This window comes from Podarcis raffonei, chromosome 3, assembly GCF_027172205.1.
Source record: "Podarcis raffonei isolate rPodRaf1 chromosome 3, rPodRaf1.pri, whole genome shotgun sequence".
NCBI classification, from domain to species: domain Eukaryota; kingdom Metazoa; phylum Chordata; class Lepidosauria; order Squamata; family Lacertidae; genus Podarcis; species Podarcis raffonei.
In genome coordinates, this window is record NC_070604.1 from 107089425 (window position 1) to 107101463 (window position 12039).

The window sequence follows — 12039 nt, forward strand, 5'->3', positions numbered from 1 at the left end:
GAAATATTACCTTGGGTTAAGAACTTTGTTTCAGGGTGAGAACAGAAATCGTGCTCTGGTGGCGTGGCAGCAGCGGGAGGCCCCATTAGCTAAAGTGGTGCTTCAGGTTAAGAACAGTTTCAGGTTAAGAACAGACCTCTGGAACAAATTAAGTACTTAACCTGAGGTACCACTGTACAAGCATCTGCCACTAACACATGATTGATTCACCTGCGCTCACGTATATGCACGGCGCCAGGAAATCAATCAATTCAAACCTGGAAATGGCAAGAGAGAGCTGGAAAGTCCTCGTGGCTTGTGAGGAGACCCTCTCCAGAGCCTGAAGAAGTCAGTGAGCCAAAGTCTAGAAACAAATGTTTAAAAGGCTTTGTAAAAAAAAACCACAAAAAGACTTATGGGCTCCAAAATGGCGCACAGGAACTCTCGCTGCTGCTGCGGTACCCTGCTCAATAACTTTTGGGAGAGTTGCATCAGGCAACTCACCACCTTTTAAAATGCAAAACAGTTGGGGAAACTTGGGTTTAACGAAGCACAGAGTGGTCGAGGTGCCTGTGACAGAGGGACCATATGGCCAATCCCAACCTACCGTAGTTGCTTTGACAGAGGGAAAATGGGCTTCATGATGGGCTTTGCTGTTGGTATGGCAGCAGGTGCACTGTTCGACACGTTTTCTTGTCTCAGGTTTGGCATGAGAGGGCGATGACTGTTGGGTGGTGTTGGCAAAACCATGGTGCAGAGTGGCGGAACTTTTGGGACATTTATGGCAATTGGCATGGGAATCCGCTGTTAATGTTACTTTTCTATCACGAAGACCAGTGCCCCTGCAAGTTGGAAGTTCTGCTATGTAGTAGAATAAAAATCTCTGCACCAAGATTGAATAATCCATCAAAATAAGTTCCGGCCTTTATTGCTGTAGCAAGAGTTTGTAAATCTTTTTCTCCATAACAAAAGTGGCAAAGGCAGTGGAGATTTAGAAGCAATGGAATCTCTGTATACAATGGATCTCCATGGATGTGACCTCAAATAATGATCAATTATAGGAATCATTAAAAAAATGCAAAACAGTTTGAGGCTCAGGTATCTGAAGGACCTCTTTTTCCTGCACGAATCTGCACATGAATTAAGATCGTCATCAGAGGCCTTTTTTCTGCTTGTGCAAACAAAGACCCACCACCACTATCTTGGGAAGTGAGATAGACAGGGCCTTGTAGATTGTGGCTCCCTGACTTTTGAATGCTCTGCCCAGGTGAGGCCTGTCTGGGGCCAATTCTGATGTCATTTCCCTACCAGGCAATGACTTCCCTTCCCTTTCAGATCTTTTAGTCTCCTGCTTTATTTTTATGCTGAGAGACTTCGGGCTGTTCTGCTGGTTTCAATAATCTTTATTGGTTTTCATCATTTGCTGCTGCTCCCCACCCCCATCGTGTTCTCCTTAAACGCTGCTCTTAAGAAGAAAATCCTTGGCATGAGGTGCCAAACCATGGCAGCAAACAGCAAATACTCCTGTTGTCTGCTCATGTCATCTCCTTCCTTAGAGGCAATTTATATATTGAGGAAATAGGATGCAATGCAGACTGTGTGGACTGTACGAGTTCAAAGTGTGGGGCACAGGGGGGTGGCAGTCACACATGTGCCTGTTATCCCAGAGGAGAAGCATCCTCAGCTTGAAAAGCTAACACATTGCATAGGGAAGTCCTAGCCTAGACTTCCTAGCCTAGACCTTTCGCTTGGACTACTGCAATGTGCTCTATGTGGGGCTACCTTTGAAGGTGACCCGGAAACTACAACTAATCCAGAATGCGGCAGCTAGACTGGTGACTGGGAGTGGCCGCCGAGACCACATAACACTGCTTTTGAAAGACCGACATTGGCTCCCAGTACGTTTCCGAGCACAATTCAAAGTTTTGGTGCTAACCTTTAAAGCCCTGAACGGCCTCGGTCCAGTATACCTGAAGGAGTGTCTCCACCCCCATCATTCTGCCCGGACACTGAGGTCCAGCTCCGAGGGCCTTCTGGCGGTTCTCTCACTGCGAGAAGCGAGGTTACAGGGAACCAGGCAGAGGGCCTTCTCGGTAGTGGCACCTGCCCTGTGGAACGCCCTCCCACAAGATGTCAAAGAGAAAAACAACTACCAGACTTTTAGATGACATCTGAAGGCAGCCCTGTTTAGGGAAGCTTTTAATGTTTAATAGACTATTGTATTTTAATATTCTGTTGGAAGCCGCCCAGAGTGGCTGGGGAAACCCAGCTAGATGGGCGGGGTATAAATAATAAATTATTATTATTATTATTATTATTATTATTATTATTATTATTATTATTATTTTATTCCAAGATCTCCTCCTCTGTTTTGAGGTCCTACCTAATATACACACTCATGCTTTAATAACTGTGTGGGCCGCCTTCCTTCCTCTGCAGCTGAGCCTTCTTCACCGTCACCTACTGTGTGGAGGCGAGCTACCAGACAGGGTGTGTTTCCTTTCAGGAGTTTTTTTGGCACTGGTTCCAGTTCAGCTTTGCTAACAGAAGCTCAGGCACAGCTAATGGGACACCTGTTAGAAGCTGCTAGGAATATAGATGCACAATTACAGCCACACCTTCACAAGCCAAGATAGACACTTTGGGCATTTTTATTTTTTATAATGCTTTTATTTCGTTTCTCCAGCCGGCAGGAACCGTTATCCTTTCGGGAAGAAAGAAACTCCCCCCCCCCCGACAGCAGTGAATCTATTAATAACAGGAATACAGGGAGCAGCAGTATGCGATACCGAAAAGGCATGCTCAAAAGAGCTTCAATGTCATGCAGACCAATCCAGTGCATTTCTAGAAAGACCTAAGTCCCAGTTCATTCAGTCAGGCTCATCCAGACTCAGTATGTTTTCCAAGCAAAATTCAAAGTGTTGGTACTGACCTTTCAAGCCCTAATGGCTTTGGCCCTTCACACTGAAGAAGCTTCTCCACCCCCATTGTTCAGCCTGGACATAGGTTGTTTTTATTTTAATTAGTGGCACAGTTTCTATCTCTTTGCCAGATCTGAAAGGCCTTCCTTTTCTTGTCAATAATGCATTCAATCTCACTATCATTCTCATCAAACCATCCCTGGTGTTTCTTGGTTTGTTATTCAATAGTTTGTTCACAGGGTGCCATAATGGATGTTTTTAGCTTGGTTCAGTGTTCCTCAATGTTATCAGGGAACTCTGAAAGCAGATGGTCCTTAAGAGTTGTTTGGAAGCAATCCTGCTTAATAGACTCTTGAAGGGCTTGAATGTTCATTTTGTGCCTTGGTTTCCTTCCTTGAAGCCAATGTTGAGGTATAATCTTGACAGCCATCATGGAACGTATTAATCGGTGGTCTATCCAGCAGTCGTTGGCATTTGTCATAGCTCTGGTAAAGAGGCGATTTTCAGCTCAGACAATTACGTAGTCTAAGGGTGCCTCCACAATGTTTTAAATTTATTTTTTTGTTGAAAGACAGTGTTGGTAATAACAAGGTGGTGTGCTGCACATATAGTCAAAAGAAAGATTCCATTCTGGTTGCTGTTGCCAATTCCTTCTTTCCTAATTGTCCTAGGCCACAGATTGAAATTTTGCCCAACTCTTCCGTTAAAATCACCCAGGTGGATAATTTTATTTTGCATAGGCATCTCTTGATAGGTTGGCATCCAGTAAGATGGGCGGCATCATCATTATTATCATTATCATTATTATGCCAAGCTTTCCAGTCACAGGTCTGTACTTTCCATGTCTTTCCCTAAGCAGCTTTCTTTCTTTCTTTCTTTCTTTCTTTCTTTCTTTCTTTCTTTCGTAAACAGTGGGTTTTCCCTGGGGAAATGGTGGAACAAAAACGCCTCCTTGGACACAGGCCTTCAAATGTGCCTGTTAAGTGTGGTGCGAAAGGAAGTCTGGGTGAGCCCTTACTCTCAGTGAAGGGAAGAAAGGATTACAGCACAATCCCAAACCCGTTTACTTGAAGGAAGGCCCACTGATTTCACTGGGAGAACGGGTGTGTACACACACAGCAGGAAAGTGTGTTTTCTGCCTTCCAGAGACGCAATTTTTTTGAAAGAAGAGAAGCAATAAAAATGCAATTTAAAATCAGTATGTAGATTTAATGCAGACATGCTGTGAACCACCTGAATGAAGCTTGAGGACCACTTGTGGTCCACAGACCACCATTTTTTTGGGGGGGGGACCCTGTAGTAGATGATGTGCCTCAAAGCTGGCAAATTTGCCATAGGGAAGCTAAGCTGTGAGGTGAACATAGTGTCTAGTTCAGCACTGAGATTCTAAGTGGCAGACCTGAGGCATTATACATGAAATGTATAAGCTGAAGCACTTAGCTTCCCATTGGCTGCTTTGCAGGTGCACAGCTATTTTATTTATTTATTTCATTTATATTCCGCCCTCCCACCCAATTTTAAGGAAGTATTTTAAGGAAGTATTGAAATTGAGAGGATCAGTGAAAACACACACTGGCAGATTGTATGACTCAGGACGGTCCAAAACCTGTGGATGCAGGATGCACTTGTAAAATGGAGCATCATTACTGTACTGGAACTGCAAGAGCGGAAAATCATGCTCACTCGCATAAAACTGGATGTGAGCAATGCCATGGATGTGAACAAACCAGGCAGAAGTGCGCTAGCTCGCGGTGCGGACTTGGTGCGAGTGAAGAGCCTTTTGGCCCAAGCATCTGTATTCCACCACCAGAGTGGTTCCTTTGTGCGCCACTGACAGGTTGGGTAGTGCAGCCCTTTCCTGATTTATGACCAGGAACTGGGCAGATTCAGACCTCAAAGTGCAAAAGTGCTTTGAATCCATCTTTGCAGGCACACACCCAGTGGTGAGTTATTGCCAAGCATATCACAGCTGCATCTCTACATCTGGAGTAGTGCAACTCTGGCTGCTCACACACTCGTGTGTGTATGTATCTTACATATGTATGTGTGCATTACGCATACACATTGACAAAATAATTACTCCCAACTCTTCACTCAGCACTTCATTACTCATCTAGTAAAACAGCTTCCCAGTGTCGTGTTGCCACAGTCCCGGGCAGTTATAGTACGGGTTGCAGCGCCTGCCAAATTGTATATCAGCCAGAATTTCCTTGACAGTTCATTAAGAGTAATTCTTGTTTTCTGGAGCCACAACTCAGGTTTATGTGTCTCCTTTTGGACCAAAATAAAATAAAACTCGACTGCCTGTAACCACACTTAACAGTTTGTTTTGTGTCAATAATGTAACTGTAGATCTCTAAAAATATAAATTGTGAACCATCCGCCAACAAGGAAGAGAGAGGAGAGGAATGTGTTTTTGCTTCTTAGGACCTGACATCCGCAGAGCCACACGAGTCCTTTGTTAACATTTATGTGTAGTCAGCAGCGCGCAGTTTGGGGTTTTCTTATGTAATGTCTCCTCCTCCTGCGTGGACTTCTGTTGTAACTGCTACCCCAAATTTACAAGAAGGCAGCGTGGGGCATGGAAGGAAGAACCACGTTCTGGATGTCCTGATATTCCAGAATTGCAAGGGTTTGGACTGAAACTGTACTTAAACCCAAAAGAGGAATGCAGGATTTCATTGTTAACTGAGTGTTTTTTATGGCATCGCAATGCTAACGGACAGCAAAAGAAGTATACATTTTGCAAAATAAAATCTCCACGGATTCTGCAAAAGCTGACGGGTATATCACAGCATCAAAGAAAAAAGAATCACATGTATTCCATTATTATGCATAAGCTGGTTCCTGGATTCAGTCTCTTTATCATACGCTACTAGGACTAGAAAATGGTATGGAGGCTGAACTATGCAAATAAGAGGTGGGGCAATGCAAACTTCAGGGGCAGTAATTGCTCTATAAAGTATGTGGTGGCATCTCTTGAAGGCTTGAGGCATGAGTGTTTCTAAGCATTACTCATTGTAGGTGGATTGAAATTAATGGACCTAAATTAGTCCTGTTCATTCATTTCAGTGGGTCTACTCTCAGCAGGATTAGCACAGATAGTACTACCCGTAGTCTTTTCCTTAACCCTTCTGAAAGACATTACTGTATCTTCCACCACGATCTTTTGATCTGCACCATGGTAGAAGCTTGATGAGTCTTGTCTATTTGTTGTACTGTTGACTAGAGGTTATGGACAATCCAACAGTACACAATTATGAGAGATAAAAAAACACAGCTGTAATGGTAACAACCTCCCACTGACCCCACTTAGAAAGAAGCAGATTGCTCCCAACACATTTCAAAACATGTTTGTCAAGGGATCATTCTTATATGTACTCCCTTGTAAAGCACTGCTCCAAATAACTTTACTGCCGCAGCCGAGTAAGCTGCACCTGCAACATGTCTTTGCGAAGGAGTAAATGCAAGAATTCTCCCTTGTTAAAGGTATTTTAAAACTTGTCGGGCGTCTGGTTGGTCGCAGTGAGAATAGGAGGCTGCGCTAGATAGGATCAAGCAGGGCTCTTCGACGTGTTTTTTTTATGTACCAGTCTGTGCAGCTGTTTCTTTGTGGGGTGGCGAATCCCCAATTAATCCTGCAGGCTGCCTTCAAAATTTTGGGTGAACTCCTGGACCGAGGGGGCAGGGCCAGCAGGAGGCACAATAATATTGTGCCCACAGGTGTGCGAACTGGCCAGGCCTTTGTTCTTGGGGGGAAGGGGCTGCAGATGGAAACAAGTGGTTGGGCGAAGGGTCGTGGTGCTGCTTCTCCCCTGCAAATGCATTGCAACCTCAGAAGCAAACGCAGGGTTTGGAATCATCTCTTTGTGCTGAGGCCCTAGCTGCGTCCTTTGCTTTAGGAAGGATGGCGAGGTGTAGTTTGCGAATCCCCCCACCTCCGCGCCTTCGAAACCCGCTCTGTATTTTCTGGCCAGCAACCCCACACTGACATCAAAGGCATCCAAAACAAGAAATCATCTCTTCCTGGGTGGGAGGAGAGGATTTGACTGAGAGCTTTTGAAGTGGGTAGCAGCGTGTGAGTAGGGGGGAGTCCCTGTCTATTAATGTGCTTTCATTGTGCAACAGCATAGCCTTCCAATATTCTGTCTCAAGAGTTTGGAGGCAAGCTGGGTATATTAGTGAATAGCTGACCCTGTTGCAGCTGATCAAAGAATTCCTGCAGAGTCGTTTGCGTGGAAGCATTTTTAGTGATGCTATCTGCCGATGCCATAGGCTTGCACAAGTCTCTTCCTCCAACCGTAAGGCACAGGGACAGCAGGTTCTGGCAAGGCACAGTTGACATTAATTCTCATTTATTCTGCCAAAATATCTGATGCTATAACACCACCGCTTAGATATCATTTTTGCAGCTTTCCCACGTGTTTTAAGAAGGGAAGGGCAGCTTTTTATTAGCCATAACTTTTGTCCCAGTGAAAAGGATTTGTGGATACCTCAGATTGCCTAGGAAATGTTTTCAATGGGTGGATTGGAAAGATGAAGACTTAGATGGACTGCATCAGATGAACAAGCGTGTTGATATCCGAAACAAGCCCCGCCAGGTGGCCTCTGTTTTCCCAGAGTCCTTACCCGGGATGCTTCCAGACCAATGCTGTTTCCCAGTGGGAATCAGTCAGGTTGCACAATTAAAGTTGAGCTGGTGCACAAGACACTCGCTTCTTCCACAAATGCATTGGAAAGTGTCGAACAGTTGCTTGATGTAGTGGTGTACAATGGCCCAGCAAGCAAATCAGAATCAAGACGCAATAAGCACCCAGCACCATCTAGCCCCTTCACAAACTTTGTGCGAACAAATCAGGTTGGATGCACAATAAAACAGAGATTAATTTCACAAAGATAAGATTAATGAAATGAAAGAAGGAATTTTGAATACGCTAGATAATAAATATAAACGCAATAGTAATATTAGAAAGTAGAATTAAAGATGCCGTGCATGGGGGGGGGGGTCACAAGGGAATATGGGGAAGGGGAAAGGTGTATAAATACTTGACTAATTTGAGTATATAATTTGTAATGTTAAAGTTGAAGAATACATGATGTGTTTTATTTATACAGTGGCACCTCGGGTTACAGACGCTTCAGGTTACAGATGCTTCAGGTTACATCCGCTAACCCAGAAATAGTACCTCGGGTTAAGAACTTTACCTCAGGATGAGAACAGAAATCGCTTGGCCGCGACAGGAGGCCCCATTAGCTAAAGTGGTACCTCAGGTTAAGAACAGTTTCAGGTTAAGAACGGACCTCCGGAAAGAATTAAGTTCTTAACCCGAGGTACCATTGTAATACCTACAGTATTTGAATATGTAATGTATATGTATGTAAATAAATAAAGATAGATAGATACTTTATCCAGCCAATTAAAAACAAAAGCAAAAAGCAGGCCATCTGGAAGCAACCCCACTCCTCTGTCTTGTCTTGTAACCACTAACTGTTACTCACTCAGTAGATGAGTTGGAGAGGGAGGCAGATCTTTTACTTCATGATAGCTTCACATGATAATTGAAATAAAACAATTGATTTTTACACTACTTCAACTTCTGACCTTCCTCGGAATACAGCATGAATTCCGCACAGTCAGCTTGATGGGTTCTCCACAGGACTTGGGATCTGCCCAACCAAAGGCATTGTCAATTAGTAGCTGGTCCTGGGACATGAGTGAAGATACCACAGGCCAATAGATTTGTAGAAAACTAGGAAGAAGGTCAGCCCTACAATGGATAATTTTCTGCTTGAAGTAGTAGAGTTTGGCAGCCATGGCTATTTTATTAAACTTTCCTCCCACCTCTGAACAAGAGACCGCTCCATTACTGATCTTACACAATGGTTTACTGTGCAGGTAGAACCATACAAACTTCTTACGAAAGCACTGTCATGCACAGCTAAATTGGGAGCTGTTGTGATGTTGAGAAATCTGCAACTCATCTGGATGCCAAAAGAGCGGTTTTTAAATACAGTATCTTTGAAAGCTCTGAAAATCTGGGCTGTGACCCAGTCCACAGTGCTGTTTGCTTAAATCCCTTTAAAACCAACGGGGCTTAAACACAATTAACTGTGGCCTGGATTGACGCCTGGGCCCATAAGACCAAAGGGAAAGAATTATTGGTCATGGAAAGTAAGAGATGATCCAAAGGATCTTTGGGCTTGTTTCCCCTCCCCACCCCCCCCACCCCATGCAAGCAAGGTGTACAGTTCATTTCTGTGGTGTCCATGAAATCCAGCCTCAGATGGCAGACCAGCTGTGCCTCTTTGTAGGAAAGTGGGGATCGTACTGATCCATTGATGGCTTACTTTACATTTGGATTGTTGAAATGCACCCCAGAAATCGCAGCTTGTGTAGAACGCTGCAGCCCAACTTGTTAATAGATGTTATAGCTGCAAGTAATTCATTACACCTGTGCTGGAATAGCAGCCCTGGCTGAACAGAGGCTATATATTAAAGGTAAGAAGAGGGTAACAGCCTAAGAAACAGCAAAAGGTGCTATAGCAAAGGGCCCCTATAGAAGTCTATTTTATTGTGCATTCATGATGATTTGTGGTCATGATTTTATCCAGGCAGTTATACACGATCCACCTTTCAATACTGTTTGCATGTGCAAAGGTTTTGGGGCAGATACGCCACTTCGCTTGCAATCAGTGCATGTCCTCTAGCTTCCTGCTGAGATCCTCTTTATATCACAACATGTTCCAGGTGGGTGAGTGAATGTTGACTTGCTTTTGTTGCACTGTAGTGCAAGACTGCGCCTCAGGACAGCAATAAATGCGGCCGCGTTGGGGAAGCATGGGTGGAAAATGGATAAAGCAGAAATGTGAGGACAGTGCTGTATAAATCTACCACTAATGCACAATTATTGTGTAAGTAATATGTTGCTAAAGGCATCCACAGCTCCTCCACCCTAACAAAAGTCTGGTGGGGCCCACAGACATATTCTCAGAGAAAGATGTTGGCTGTTAGGAAAGTTTAGGGGCATGTCAATCAAGTGCTTGGTTCATTCCTTTCCTTCAAATAGACTTCTTTAGAATTTTAAATGCATCAATGGACTCTTATTTGTTATTTATTTATTTATTTATTTATTTATTTGTATTTATGTACTGCTTTTTATTATATTTATTTAATTTTTGCATTTATTTACTGCCTTTCTGCCAAGGCACCTAAGGTGAACCTCAGAAAGTGGTTTATGTAAAAATATTACAATAAGTTTCAGTTAAAAACTGAAAAGGGGAGGACATAAAAGGGGGAAGAAAAAAATAAGAATTATTAGAGAAAGACAGAGGCACAAATGAAGATAACAGAGAAAGAAGGAAATAAATTTGGGGAAATGGAAAAGACAGAGAGGGAACAATAAAATCTGAGGTGCCTTGAAAAGAATGGGGGTTAAAGGGATGTCCGTCCGCCCCCCATTATTCCTAGGAAGGGATCATGAAACTTTCTTCTCCCACAAAGCATAACTATGAAGCTGAGTCCCCACCACCACTTGCCTTGAAACAAATGAAATACTAACATGCTCAGCAAAATGTAAGAGGAAGCTCATCCCTGTAATCTTCTTTTTGTTTTGCATTGTTATGTAGTGATTGTCTACTTGCATATACGGTTTAAGTAGAGTTCAATATGGGTCAATAAGTGCCATTGACTAGTCAAGTAATTATGTCTCATAATATGCTGTTTGGATAAGATTTTCTAGATTTTACTACCTACCTCCTTATTAAATCCCATAGGTCCGACTGCACACACAACTTTTTTCACTCTTACGCAGATGTTTTTGATGCACAAAACATATCTAGCTGCATAAACTTCCAAAACGTTCGGAAAAGAAAACGTGGCTTCCAATTGGCTGCAGGAAGCTCCTGCAGCCAATCGGAAGCCGCACCAGATGTTCGGCTTCCGAAAATTGCTCGCAAACCGGAACACTCACTTCCAGGTTTTGATGGTTCGGGAGCTGATTTGTTCAGGAGCCAAGGCATTTGAGATTGAAGGTACGACTGTAGTAGCTCCCTCTTGCCCCGATGGAGGTGTGTGTGTGTGTGTGTGTGTGTGTGTACACAAATCCTCTGATTTTGGTGTGGTTAAGAAGATGTAGCCTATTATATGAAGGAAAGAGTCACATCCATTGCTTTGCCCAGTTTTCCCTCTGACCCCGGCCACCACTGGAATATGTTTTCCAGAAGGAAACATAGAAGATGGCTATCATGTCTCCTCTCAGTCTCCTCATTCCCATTCCAAATGTGGTCAGCCCAAGGCAGAACAGAGCGGTACTATTACTTCCCTCGATTTGGACACTGTACTTCTGTTGATGCAGCCTAGAATAGCTTTAGCCTTCTTTTGCCGCTGCATCACACTGTTGCCTCATGTTAAGCTTGCGGTCCACAAAGACCCCGAGGTGCTTCTTCAATTGTGGACACAATATTTCAGGTGTGGCCTGACCCAAGCAGAAAAAGTGTAGGACTATTACTACCATCGATCAGGACGCTATGCATCTGCTGATGCAGCCTGGAATAGAATTAGCTTTTTTTTAAGAGTAGGAAGAGTGTGGGAACAGGGTGAAAAGGGAGAATGGTTACATTTTGCAAAATAGTGTATTGCCAGGCCTTTGCTGAACTTGCTGGCTGCCAAATCGTAAGAAACAGGGGAGGCAGCCCTGCCAGCAGCAGTCCAAGGGAGCTGGGTGTGGTTTTGGCAGCTGTAGATGTTCTGCTTTCAACAGCAAAACAGATCAGCGACTGAGTGCTTGACTTCTAAACAAGCACTTCGAATGTTTGTGCTCTTTGGTTGATTTTGTATTCAAATTGCCCCGCTTTAAAGCCTTTCCACCAGCTCCTCCGGGAACCAACTTATCTTTTTCCCTCTCGTGAATTTCATAGTCATGCCGCTGATGAGTCCTTATTTCAGATAATATAATGTACTCCTTGCTATCTGAGGATTTATACTGAGCCTCAGCCAATTGCCCCAGCTCCTGCTGTTGTTTGCTTATTAATTGTACAGGGCTTTCAAGACAGCGAGTATTATTTTTGAAAGTTGCACGGCATTATTTTTTCATTCCTCCCAGCCTTGTTTTGTAGCTCGTTTTCTTCTACTAGGTTGCTC

At 43.7% G+C, this 12039-nt stretch overlaps 1 pseudogene; it reads left to right on the forward strand.

The window, feature by feature from the left end:
• The first annotated feature begins 494 nt into the window (after positions 1 to 494).
• On the forward strand, positions 495 to 930 carry LOC128411594 (reactive oxygen species modulator 1-like; annotated as a pseudogene).
• Positions 931 to 12039: the final 11109 nt, after the last annotated feature.